Source organism: Falco cherrug, chromosome 2, assembly GCF_023634085.1.
Source record: "Falco cherrug isolate bFalChe1 chromosome 2, bFalChe1.pri, whole genome shotgun sequence".
NCBI lineage: Eukaryota > Metazoa > Chordata > Aves > Falconiformes > Falconidae > Falco > Falco cherrug.
Genome location: NC_073698.1, coordinates 122,530,244 through 122,543,085, shown reverse-complemented (window position 1 = coordinate 122,543,085; position 12,842 = coordinate 122,530,244). Strand labels below are relative to the sequence as shown.

The 12,842-nt window shown below is 50.4% G+C and overlaps 1 long non-coding RNA gene across 7 annotated transcripts in view; it reads left to right on the top strand.

The window, feature by feature from the left end:
• The window catches only part of LOC129735357 (uncharacterized), a 5,367-nt gene extending 54 nt beyond the window's left edge, over positions 1-5,313 (top strand). Inside the window, exons 1-4 of one of the 7 annotated variants that reach the window (XR_008730902.1) lie at positions 1-104; positions 862-1,037; positions 1,558-1,689; positions 3,064-3,308. The exon at positions 1-104 is cut by the window's left edge and continues 54 nt beyond it. This is a non-coding gene — a long non-coding RNA (uncharacterized LOC129735357). The other 6 variants (XR_008730903.1, XR_008730901.1, XR_008730905.1 and 3 more) reach the window with 6 other exon arrangements.
• Positions 5,314-12,842: the final 7,529 nt, after the last annotated feature.

Here is a 12,842-nt window from a genome sequence, read left to right as displayed (position 1 = left end):
CCTTTTGATTTGCTTCCCAGTGAAACGGGGGTCTTTTGTTTTTCCTTTGTCCCTAGGTTCGTCTGGAATTGTACATTGACAAATCAAGGGGAGCGGAACCGAAGGTCAGTCGAGATGTTACTTTTCCCCGTGTGCCTTGTGCTTGTGAGTCAGACTGCTGACTACGGAGGGATAACCTTTGTACTTGCCGAGGGCCCGCGAGGCTCCGTGTGCCCGCGGCTTCCGAGTGCTGCGCTGCGGCTCGGGCAACGGCCGGGGAGGAATTGTCGGTCCCTCGTGGTAACGCAGCCGGGCCTGCTAGGCGCTTGAAGCAGCGCGTCCGGTCGGGCAGTATTATTTTTCTAGATTGTAAATGAGCCCGAGGTATAAACCCACTTACGTTTCTGTATGGCGGTGTACTTTGTCAGAGAGCTCAGGTGTACTGATGGAGCTGGCACAGAGTTCCCTTGGGACTCCAGATTTGACTGTCTTGTTGAAAGGCTCCAGAGCCTGCTTTGAAAGTCGCTTGACAAAGCACAGCTTTGCCGTGATTTTTATACTGGAATTCCGACTGTAATGCCAATGCCACGTGTTAGCCTTTCTCCAGCAGCTATTAAAAGCAGAATGAGCGTTAAGAATCTGATTACCTTTTAACTAAATTCAAAACAAAGCTGCGGGGTGAAGCGACTGGAAGCGTCCTGCCAGTCTGACGTGGGTATCGCTGCCGTGCGTGTTTTCTGCCTGTCTACTGATCGCTCCTGCCTCTTGTTCTGCTGTGGTAATTCCTTTGGGTAAGGCGTTGGGCTCTGACTGCAGCGCACCCCGACTCCCTCCTGACCCCGGCGAGACGTGATCAGTGTTTGCCTTCCTCCCCTTTCACAGGGCCTCGGCTGTTGCGTGCAGAGAAGCTGTCAGCCTTGTGAGAGAGCATGCAGCCGGCAAGCGCATCGTGGTGCTTCGGTACCGAGCTGAGACCGCAGGCGTCCGTCTTTTGTTTGCGAAAAGGGATCGCGAGGAAAGGTGGTGACATTGGAGGGGGAAAGGTGGCGGGAGAACAGGTAGGAGGCAGCTTTCAACCGGTTTTAGGCTTAACTCCTGTGTTCCTGAGCAAGGTTCTGGGCTTCGAGGGGTTTGCTTTTGGCTTTTTGCCTTCAGCGCGTCCTCCGTCACCGCTGTCGGCGCGCGCTGAGCTGCGGCTCAGGGGACTGCGGCGATACAGGCCGTGTGCGTGCCAGCCGTCCTCCAGGCTAGAGCTGTATTCTACCCTAAAAAAAGCTTTCCGTAATACTATGCTTCCGTTAGGACGCAATTTTCTCGAGTTCCCCCCACCTCAGGGTGATTTTCCCACACCCCTAACCCCAACCCCTAAGCCCACCTGCAACACCCCATTTTCTCCTAGGCTTTTAGGAGTGGCCTGAGAGGTGCTTGCAGGGTATTCCATTTTGCCTTAGACAGCTTAGGAGACCAACCACATGCCTGGAGATCTGTATCTATCCTTAGGCTCCTAGTGGGATTCACACAAAACCAGTATGTGTGGGCACGTTCTCCTAGCAGCTCGGTGTCTTTTTGCTGTTGCAGAGGTGATTTCCAGGCGGAGCTGACCAGTGGGGTTCTCTGGCTGAGGGGAAGACCAGCAGTCAGCTGGTGGATGTGCTTCTGGAAGAAATAGCAACGGGAGCTCTAAGAGAGGGAAATGGCTTCCCTGCATGGGTATGTGGAAGCTTTCTTCACTGCTTGTTTCCACTGAGATTAATTGGTAATAAATACCCATTAGGAAGGTGGGAGAATTACTTTCGTGGCCGGTGTCTTCAAGATTCACCTTCTTCTTAGTGTAAACACTGATAACTTTAAAGCCAGGGAAACTCAGGTGCACTAGAAAAGCTGAAACGGTGAGCATACTGAAGACATAGCTGAAGTAGCCACACTTTACAATGATGCCACGTGAACCACGGGACATGCAGGTATTTCTAGTGGGCTCGAGCCCCTGCTAATGCTGCGCTCTACGGCCAAGCCAAAGTAACAGCTTCCTGCTGCTGAAAAGCCTCATCCTCCTCCCCTCTCCCTGCCCCGGTACTGGTGGCCGTGACCGGGAAGTGTCCAGCAGAGCAGTATTTGGGTTTTCCCGGGTTACTTCTCTGCTGACGAGATTAATGCAGACAAGCGCCAGAATGACTAAGTAGCAAGACTACATTGTAAGGAATGACTGCTTCTTGTGGCATGAGGAAGTTCATTCAACTCACAATGTCCCATTGCACCGTACCCCAGCACATGGGGGAAGCAGGCAATGATACAGGGACAAGGAAGCGTTGCAAGAATCCTTCACGTCATACTAAGCACGACTGTATCCAGAGGTTCTCTCTGGGATAGAGTAGCATTTCTTTGATCCTTCGACATCTTTTCCTCAGCCTTTCCAGAAGCTTGAGCCGTTTTCCCTGCCATTCCTGAAAGGTATTTCCAAGGAAGATCTTTCCTTTTCTGGTTTTGTTGGGCAGAACCTCTCAGAGAGTCCCATTTTTTTTCCACCCTGGAGCACTCGAGACAAGTTGCAAAGGTGCTGACAGATGTGTTTTGTAGTACTGCGAGACCCACACAAATGACCTATCCCTAATTTAATCCCTAAATCCCTAAAACAAATGTAATCCTTAATTAAATCTCTACTTTAATCCCTAAAACCTAAGTAACGTCAGTTTAATTCTTTGAATAAGGATAAGTTGTCAATGAGGTCTTCAGTGCTGTACCTGCTTGCATCAACTAGTTCTTGGATTGGCTCTTTCCTTTTCAGGAGAATGGGATTAAATTAGGGATTAAATTAGTTTTATAAGACTAGCTAGGTTTATCAGACTAACAAAGCTGGAGTGCCCACCACAAGCTCTAACACCTGAAGGCCCTCTGCAGACAATGGCAGTGCAAGCTTGTGCCTTTTCTGTGATGGGAGTTTTTCCCATATTCTTTCTCTCTATTTCCACTTTTCACGTGGAAATTCCATTTCTCGGAGAGCCGCGTTATTTTCGTGCACGTTGAGAGGCAGCTCCTGTGCAGACCGGAACACATGTTCGGTGCTAACACAGCTGTAATTTCTTTCAGGAGGAGGCGGGGAGCGCTGAAGCTTTCGTGGCCAAGCCCCGGAGCCAGGATGTCAGGGGGAAGCAGGAGTATCTGAGCCAGCTGAAGAACAAGCTGGGAGATCTACTGTAAGTATGGAGGGAAGGGGCTGATGGGGACAGTAGCTCAGGACCGCGCGTGCAGAGGGAACCCCGCAGTGGACGCAGTGTGCGTGGCCAGCGCAGGCCTCCCTGCGCTACAGGGCTGTGCCCGTTGCAGTGAATGCCGAGACCTGGCTGAGCCCGGCTCTGCGGAACACTGCGAGCAGCAGTCCCCGACCCAAAGAACTTTGGCGTGGCAGACAGCGAGCAGAGATCAGTTGTACCACTAATCCCCTTCGGTACAGTGCTCCTCTGTCGCGACGGAGGGAAGACACAGTCAATCAATATGAGTGATCAGCAGACTTCGTTTATTGTGCCTTACAGTCACCTTTTATGCCTTGTTATAATTAGCTCATACGTATTACAAAAGTTAAGCTCATTATTGGTGAGTTGCCTAAATATCAAGCCCACCCCTAGTTTCTCTTCTGTAGTTATCTGTTCCCACCTGCAACATTCTTTTCCCACCGAAATCTTCCTGTTATTGTGTAACAAGAACAGCCAAAGGCAGCGTATTTGTGCTTTACTTCAGATAAGCTGAGAGCGATGCGCATTTTTGTCCAGCCAGCTAGACTATGTTTATGTGAACTTTTTCAGCTAGCCAGTTATCCACACTCCTCAGCTCTCCAAAAATAGCGGTAAAATCCTGTACATCTTCAGAGACTGGTTCTGAGGAGTGGGAAGAGCAAATAGGACTGACAACGGGTGCAAATCTGAGAAATAATTCCACCTCAAAACAAGAGGCAATTACTGCATTGAAAAAAAGTCTGGTGTCACACCGAGCACCGAGGAGAACGCCAGAGGTGGGCAGGTGCCTGTGAAGTGAAATCCTGTCCAACGTGGGCGCTGGATTAGCAAGAAGTACAGTTCTGTAATAAGGGATATCAATGCACAATAGAGTGAAATTAAGGTCTTCCCAGGTTATCATGAATCTAAGATTTCTTAACTTCCGGTCAGTTTGACGTTTAGCATTCACCAGTCTTTATTGCACATGTGTTTAACAACGGGATGCTAGTAGAGGCAGAGATGACTGTATCAAAAGACATCTCTGCTCTGCATTTCGGGCAACATGGATTCTCAGTGTGACACAAGTAAGTAAATGTTCTTTTCACATACCACAACGTAATGGTGACTGTGTTGTTTTGGAACAGAGAGGGGAAGGCAGATGATCTGAAGACTGCTTTCTGTGCGATTGATCCCGGTATCGACGATCAGACGCTAGATACCTACGTTGACCTGCCGGATCAAGAAGATGTGCCTGTGGAAACTGCACTCGAGAGGCTGCTTGCTGGATATGCGAGACGAGTAGGGCCCTCGCCCAGGGAGGGAAGCACGATAGGCTTTGGAGGGGAGGAAGGAGACTTCCAATAATAAGAACAAATGGACTGTTTGATCTACGGGTTTGGGTGCCAAGCCGAGAGTTGGAGTTACTGCGTTAAATACTTCTTCCCATGGCATATGGAGGTACAGCTCGTAAGAGCTGAGTGGGCGGGCTAGCTTGAGCTATCGGAAGCACTTTCATCTTAAGCAGCACAGCACTCCGAGACAATTTTACAGCCTCTGCAGAGTCATTTTAGCTCAGCAAGACCTGTGGTGGGAGGCTGCCTGATCCCCAGAGAGAGGCTTCACACCCCCGGGGCGCCGAGGCACTTCAGGGTGTCAGGCGCTCTGCTTGGTGACACAAGAGCTGTGCTCCACAGCCATTGCTGGAACCTGAGAAGCCACCGTCAGGCTCCAGGCTGCAGCGTGGCTGCTTTGGCCCTTGGCCCTTACGGTCCCTTGTCTCAAAGAAAGAGGGTTTCAAAGATTCCTTTGCAAAATAAGGTGCCGGTTGCAAGCAAAAGGTGAGGTCAGCCCACACGAAGTCTGCTATCGTGTCTGTCCCCGAGGAGACTTTTGTCTGGGTGTGGCTGCTGTTGTCCAGTATGAAATCACTCAACAGACGTTCAAGTGCTGCCCCACGAGTAGATTTAACCAAACTCTGAGCTGCAAAAGTCATCCAAGCATAGAAAAACTGAAATCAGTCCCTTGCTGCGAGGAAGGCACCACGTGCCCTTTGGTAACTTTACTCAGTCGTCCCTACTCATAGTGTCCGCTTTGCCCTGCACATAGCCCTCTCTAGGGAGGGGAGGGAGGATTCTGGAAACAAAAAAGACTGTAGGAAAACAGCTCTGCTGTGGTCATGCCTGAATTGCCGAGTAACTGGAGCAAACCTGAGAAGCAAAACCCTTTCTTTTTCTTGCGATGTAGGCATATGAAAAGTAGAAAGGGGTAAGCTGAAATCCAAAGACACCTTCCTGATAAAGCACTAGTTTTGTAAACTTGCCAAAACTGATTGCATTTGTAAAGCAGGAAGGCACCGTAGCTGGTGTGACACAGCATGTACCACCCAGAGGTACGAGGCCCTGGGGCTTTCTGCCTTAATACTCGACCCTGGTGCCAGGCACTTCCAACACAAGTCACAAAATAGCAGGAAAGGAGCTCCACCAACCGGGCGGCTGCAGTACCCAATTATATTTCGCTAGATGGCAGCAGCGCTCCACCAACAGGGCCGGCTGCAGTACCCATTAAAATTTCGCTAGGTGGCAGCAGCGCTCCACCAACCGGGCCGGCTGCAGTACCCATTTATATTTCGCTAGGTGGCAGCAGCGCTCCACCAACCGGGCCGGCTGCAGTACCCATTTATATTTCGCTAGATGGCAGCAGCGCTCCACCAACCGGGCGGCTGCAGTACCCATTTAAATTTCGCTAGATGGCAGCAGCGCTCCACCAACAGGGCAGGCTGCAGTACCCAAATATATTTCGCTAGATGGCAGCAGCGCTCCACCAACAGGGCCGGCTGCAGTACCCATTTATATTTCGCTAGGTGGCAGCAGCGATCCACCAACAGGGCCGGCTGCAGTACCAAAATATATTTCGCTAGGTGGCAGCAGCGCTCCACCAACAGGGCCGGCTGCAGTAACCAATTAAATTTCGCTAGATGGCAGCAGCGCTCCACCAACAGGGCCGGCTGCAGTACCCATTAAAATTTCGCTAGGTGGCAGCAGCGCTCCACCAACCGGGCGGCTGCAGTACCCAATTACGTTTCGCTAGATGGCAGCAGCGCTCCACCAACAGGGCCGGCTGCAGTACCCATTTAAATTTCGCTAGGTGGCAGCAGCGCTCCACCAACAGGGCCGGCTGCAGTACCCATTTAAATTTCGCTAGATGGCAGCAGCGCTCCACCAACAGGGCCGGCTGCAGTACCCGTTTAAATTTCGCTAGATGGCAGCAGCGCTCCACCAACCGGGCAGCGCATGCGCAGAAACGGCTTGACGCCAAAGGGGCGGGGCTTCCGGCCTCGTACGTATGGGCCACGCATACGGCCCCGGAAGGTGGTTCATTTCCGGCCCGCGCGGCGCGCTGGAGTGGCTGTGGAGGTGCGGAGCCTTCGCCGGGAACCTGGAATCGTTTCGGGCCGGGACGTGCGGCGGCGCGGTGGGTGAGCGCTCGGGCTGAGGGCGGGCGGGGGCCGACGGACAGCGGCCCAGTGGGGGGCATGTGGCGGGCCGGCGCTCGGCGGCGGCAGGGAGCGCCTGGTGCCGGCGGCGGGCGGGCGGGCTGAGGCAGGCGGGCGGCCCGGCCCGGGACCGGCGGGGCTGCCGGCGGTTCTCGTCTCCCCGGCAGTGACGGTGGTCAGCGGGCTCCTCACGGTGTTGCTTTTTTTTGGTTGTTTTCTTTTTTGTCTCTCGGAGCTGCGCCGCTACCTCAGCGAGGAGGCGAGGAGCGGCGGCGGGGCGGCCCCGGTGCTCCCTTGTGGCGGCGGGGCCCGGGAGAGGGGTCGGCCCGCGGCGCCCCGCCACCCACCCGCCGCCTCCGGGCTGCCCGGGCAGCCGCCGCAGCCGTGCGCGGGGCTTTGTCTTTCCCCCAGCCGCTGGCCTGAGCCGTGGCAGCCGGCTGGGGCTGCCGGCCCCCGCGGGCCGCAGAGAGGCTGCCTCGGGGCCTGCGGTAACGCTGTCGCAGGGGGGTGGCTCAGGAGCCTCTTCCCGCCCCTGCGAGCGGCCAAGAGCAAGAAAAGAAAGCCGGTAGCAGAATCCCCACCCGTCGCCCCCGACTGCTGATTTCTCAGCAAGCGTTTAACTACCGGGGAGGGCTGGGAGGCAGCAGCAGCTCAGGTGTCTGGCTGATCTTGTGTCGTGACAGTCAGCTCCGGGGCCGGAGCAGCCGAGGGGAAGAGGCCTTTTGATTTGCTTCCCAGTGAAACGGGGGTCTTTTGTTTTTCCTTTGTCCCTAGGTTCGTCTGGAATTGTACATTGACAAATCAAGGGGAGCGGAACCGAAGGTCAGTCGAGATGTTACTTTTCCCCGTGTGCCTTGTGCTTGTGAGTCGGACTGCTGACTACGGAGGGATAACCTTTGTACTCGCCGAGGGCCCGCGAGGCTCTGTGTGCCCGCTGCTTCCGAGTGCTGCGCTGCTGCTTGGGCAACGGCCGGGGAGGAATTGTTGGTCCCTCGTGGTTACGCAGCCAGGCCTGCTAGGCGCTTAAAGCAGCGCGTCCGGTCGGGCAGTATTATTTTTCTAGATTGTAAAAGAGCCTGAGGTATAAACCCACTTACGTTTCTGTATGGCGGTGTACTTTGTCAGAGAGCTCAGCCGTACTGACGGAGCTGGCACAGAGTTACCTTGGGTCTCCAGATTTGACTGTCTCGTTGAAAGGCTCCAGAGCCTGCTTTGGAAGTCACTTGACAAGGCAAAGCTTTGCCGTGATTTTTATACTGGAATTCTGACTGTAATGCCAATGCCATGTGTTAGCCTTTCTCCAGAAGTTATTGAAAGCAGAATGAGCATTAAGAATCTGATTGCCTTTTAACTAAATTCAAAACAAAGCTGCGGGGTGAAGCGACTGGAAGCGTCCTGCAAGTCTGACATGGGTATCGCTGCTGTGCGTGTTATCTGCCTGTCTACTGATCATTCCTGCCTCTTGTTCTGTTGTGGTAATTCCTTTGGGTAATGCGTTGGGCTCTAGGTATAGTGCATCTAGACTTCCTCCTGATCCCCCGAGATGTTATCGGTCTTTGCCTTCCTCACGTTTAACAGGGCATGGGAAGGCCAGAGACACTGGAAGCCTCGGCTGTTGTGTGTGGAGAAGCTGTCAGCCTTCTAAGAGAGGACGTAGACAGCAAGCGCATTGTGGTGCTTCGATACCGAGCTGATACCACAGGCCTCAATCTTTTTTTTTTGTGAAAAGGGATCACAAGGAAATGTGCTGATGTTGAAGGGCGAAAGGTGGTGGGAGAAGAGGTAGGAGGCAGCTTTCAACCAATTTTAGGCTTAACTCCTGGGTTCCTGAAAATGGTTCTGGGCTTTGAGGGGTTTGCTTTTGGCTTTTTGCCTTAAGCGCGTCTACCTTTCAGGGTAACGCTTCCGTGGAAGTTGGAAACTGTTCTTCTTGAACACCAAACTAAACCCCGTACCTGGGAGGGCCATTTGGTGTGCTGCACAGTGTGTTTTATTCCCTGTCGGTCACTTGACCCTAGCTGTACATGCTCTCCCGGTTTGGCACGTTCTTACCCAGCTGGCTGAAAGATTCCGTCTTTTCACTTCCTCGGCTTGCCACAGGCCATAACAAATGTGTGTTCATAGACCGCCTTCCTTGCTCGCTGCTTTCAGATTTGAGCATCGATGCCATGGACGGAGCAGGAGAGCCTCAGCAGGACGTAGAGTACAAGCCGTTTAAACAGTGCTTGGATAAAGCTGCCAATCGTGTGACTCCAGAAGCAGAGAGACACGGTAAGATGCTATTCTGCCATTCTTGGATGGATGCTCTCATAGTCTTTCCATTACCGTATGCCTGCTATGAGATTCATGGGAACAAAGGTTGGCTGAATTCACAGCATTTTAAACACCACAAACTATTGAAAAGTTTATAGGACACAAATCTATTACACTGGCAGATCAGACAAGCTCCTCTGTGTGTGTATATATACATTATACTCGGTACTTTTGCGAGGCAAGTCTTTGCCTGGTCCCTCTGAAAGTGGGACAAGGACTCATTGATGCATTTCAGGAGCAAAGCTGCTGAGTGAATAGGCTTTTCCTACTAGAAATCAAGCAGCTGCTCTGGCAAAATTTGACTCTGGTTGCATTTTTGAATCCTAGGAGGCTGACAAACGGGACGAGCTGGTTAGAGGAAAAAGCGTCTCTCCAGGGAAGGCTCCGCTGACTTGACCCTTAAGCCTAAACTTGTGTCTTACTATGTTTGCTTTGTGTGTGTTAATGCATACCTGATAAATCAACTGAAATCTATTAATCAGTTACAAGTTGAGTAAGTGGTCCTTGGCTACATAAACCTCTCCTCTGTATTTTTTGACATGTTATGGCTTACTGTTCTACTTCAATACAAACCGGGAACGATTCTGGTAGTGTTACAGTCTAACGGTAATACTGCAAGACTTTGTCTTCCTAAAACGTGAGCTCCTTATTATCTGTTCTGGGAGATAGTGTAGTTCTGTGTATTGGCATGAACTGAATTTGCTGAGTTGTTGTAACTCAGATTTAAATTTTCTGTTCTTAAAAGCTGAAAGGCTAAACTAAGCCAAGAGCTGAACAATGGGTAGGTACAAGAGCTCCTGTTGTCACAGAAGTGTGGTGATAGCATTCTTACTGTTGTGTCACTTAGCAGCCTTTCTGTATTCAGAGGCTGTGGTGTGATGAATGTAATGTCTGGGGTCAAACCCCACTTTTCTGTATCTAATTCTCTGTTAACACATGTAGGCCTCCTGCCTTAATTGTGTTGACAGCCTCCACTGGGATTATTCGGTCTGAACCGGTTGCTCTCGCTCCTTATATTATCAACGGAGAGGAAGAGAAACTTGCAGGGAGCAAACAGTCTCATCCAGGAGAGGCATTTTGAAAGCGATCAAATTGTATTGCATGCAGCAAAGCAATTTCTTCTGCTGTCTGGTAGAAGTATATGGCTAGTTTGATTTCCACCACACATGTGGCAAGTTAGATTGGAAGTGTACACCCATCTTCATGAAACTCCATGGTTATCAGTTTCTGTTAGTAACACTTGATGTTCAGCCATTTATTTAAATGGCAACTATAGCAGTATTGCCTGGTAAAGGAAAAATGCACGCAGACGTGGTTACCACTGGGCTTGCTTTAGTCACGACTCAGAGCTGGGCCACCACCCCAATGAAAGATTTAAAAGGGAGTGCTGTGGGTAGCAAGGGTCCAAGGGTGGGTGTCACTAGGGAAATTTCTGGGGGCGCTTGTTAGGCACTTGGACGTTTGTGCATCTCCATTCTCATCGGGTCCGCAGTTAACATATGCGCTAGGTTTGCACGGACATTCAAAGGTGTAATGTAGCATGTGAGCTTGGTGCATTGAAATCTTCCAGGGGAGGGTGTGTATGATTGCTAGCAAGTGTCGGGGAGGACTGATGTCTAATATCCATATCCTTTTCATATTCAAGGTTAAAATTTTAATAACCTTTGTCTTTTGGAGGATTTTGGAGTGTGGGCGTTTTTGTGGGGGTTTCTTTGGTGGTAGGTTTAGTGCTTTATTTTTGAACACGGCTTGTTTTCATGGATGCATACATAGGACCGCTGTTGTTTATTGTATTAAGGGTTTTCTTACCCTGCCTGCTCAACCTCCCAGTTACTTTCTCCTTCCTTTTCTGTGATACCTTTTTATTTCCTACAGCAGCAGTTAGTTCCCTCCCAGTAGACTTGATTCCTCCTTCTTCTCATTTTTATGTCCACTAAAATACTCTGCATAGAACAGTTGTTGTCAACATCGGTATGTGATGATGGCTTTCCACATGACTGCCTGTGAGGAAGAGGGGAAATTCATCTCTCTTTTAGGACAGTATCTGCTGGTATTGTCACTTATGAAAATGAGTTGCTTGTTGTCTATCTTATTCAAACAATAATTTGAAAATCCAACCACCAGTATGACTACTTTATTTGTATAGATTCAGGCCTTTTAATGAAAGATTACTGTCTCCTGCAGGTAGCTGGAAATTTTCACTTTGTACCAGGAGAAAGTTTCCAACAGTCTCGTGTACATGGTATTTTCTTTTCCTGCTTGTTGTGACCTTTAGCTTCTAAGTGTTTCTGACCATTTCCTTTTAACATCTTTGCATTGCTCTCCGTGATAACAGAAGCACTGCTTCAGGAGGGAGGACGTTGGTAAACTTTTGTTAGAGAGGTTTAAAACCATCAGGAACAACTAGAAAAGTGTTTTCTGAAGGTGCTGCCACATGGGTGTGGGAGAACATGGAGGAGAATGGGTCCGGGCAGTCTCTCAGCCTCACTTGTTCTACAAAACTTTGCTGCCCTGCTGCAGAACAACCTCAAGTACGGTGTTCGATCTGGGGCCTGAATATCAGTATCTCTGGAAGGGATATTTTGGAGAAAAGCTCTTGAGAATTTTAAAGCAATTCAGAAGTTTTAGAGTAAAATTTCAGTTGTGAAGGACTTCCTCAAGTATCTATAAATACTCAGTGGCCAGAACAACAGTGGTAGTTTACAGAATCATAGGATGGTTTGTGTTGGAAGGGACCTTTAAAGGCCACCTAGTCCAACCCCCCTGCAGGAAGCAGGGGCATGTTCAGCTAGATCAGGTTGCTTACAGCCCTGTGCAACCTGACCTTGAATGTTTCCAGGCATGGGGCATCTACCACCTCTCTGGGCAACTTCTACTAGTGTTGCACCACCCTTATCATAAAAAAAAATTTCTTCTCTGTATCTAGTATGAATCTGGCCTCTTAGTTTAAAACCACTCAGCCTTATCCTATTGCTGCAGGCCCCACTAAAACGTCTGTCCCCATCTTTCTTATAAGCCCCCTTTAAGTACTGAAAGGCCACAATAAAGTGTCCCCAGAGCCTCTTCTCCAAGCTGAACAGCCCCAATTCTCTCAGCCTGTCTTAGGAGCGGTGCTCCAGCCCTCTGATCATTTTTGTGGCTATCCTCTGGACCTGCTCCAACAGGTCCGTGTCTTTCCCTTGCCAAGGACTCCAGAGCTGGATGCAGTACTCCAGGTGGTGTCTTATGAGAGGAGAGGGGCAGAATCGCTTCCCTTGACCTGCTGGTCATGCTTCATTGGATGCAGCCCAGGATATGGTCAGCTTTCTGGCCTGTGAGCACATGTTGCTGGCTCGTGTCCATTTTTTCATCTACTGGTACCCCAAAGTCCTTCTCTGCAGGACTGCTCTCAAGCCCTTCATCCCCCAGCCTGTATTGATAAGGGGGGGGGGGGTGTGCCCTAAACCAGATGCAGGACCTTGCCCTTGGCCTTGACCCTCATGAGGTCACATGGGCCCACTTCTCAAGCAGTGCACTGGGGGAACATGTTTTGGAGAGCCATAACTCCAATTATGTTACAATGGGTCACGTACAATGTAACCAGTGTAACAGGTTAGTTAATGACTGGCAGCAGAAAAATCATCCCAGCTCCCATGCTCTTCATGGGGTTTGCTCACTGTCACTCTTTCTAGCCCAAATTCCCTTCCACATAGTTTTTATTAGTATCTATCAGTGCTATTTGTCGTAAATTTTCTGGGGTCCCGAGCTGCTACTGCATCAAGGAAAGCTGTAAATGATGCTGCATACAAACAGGTGATGGACAGATGGGCTTAGAAGAACTGTGGGATCCCATACAACTTCTCTATAGCTGG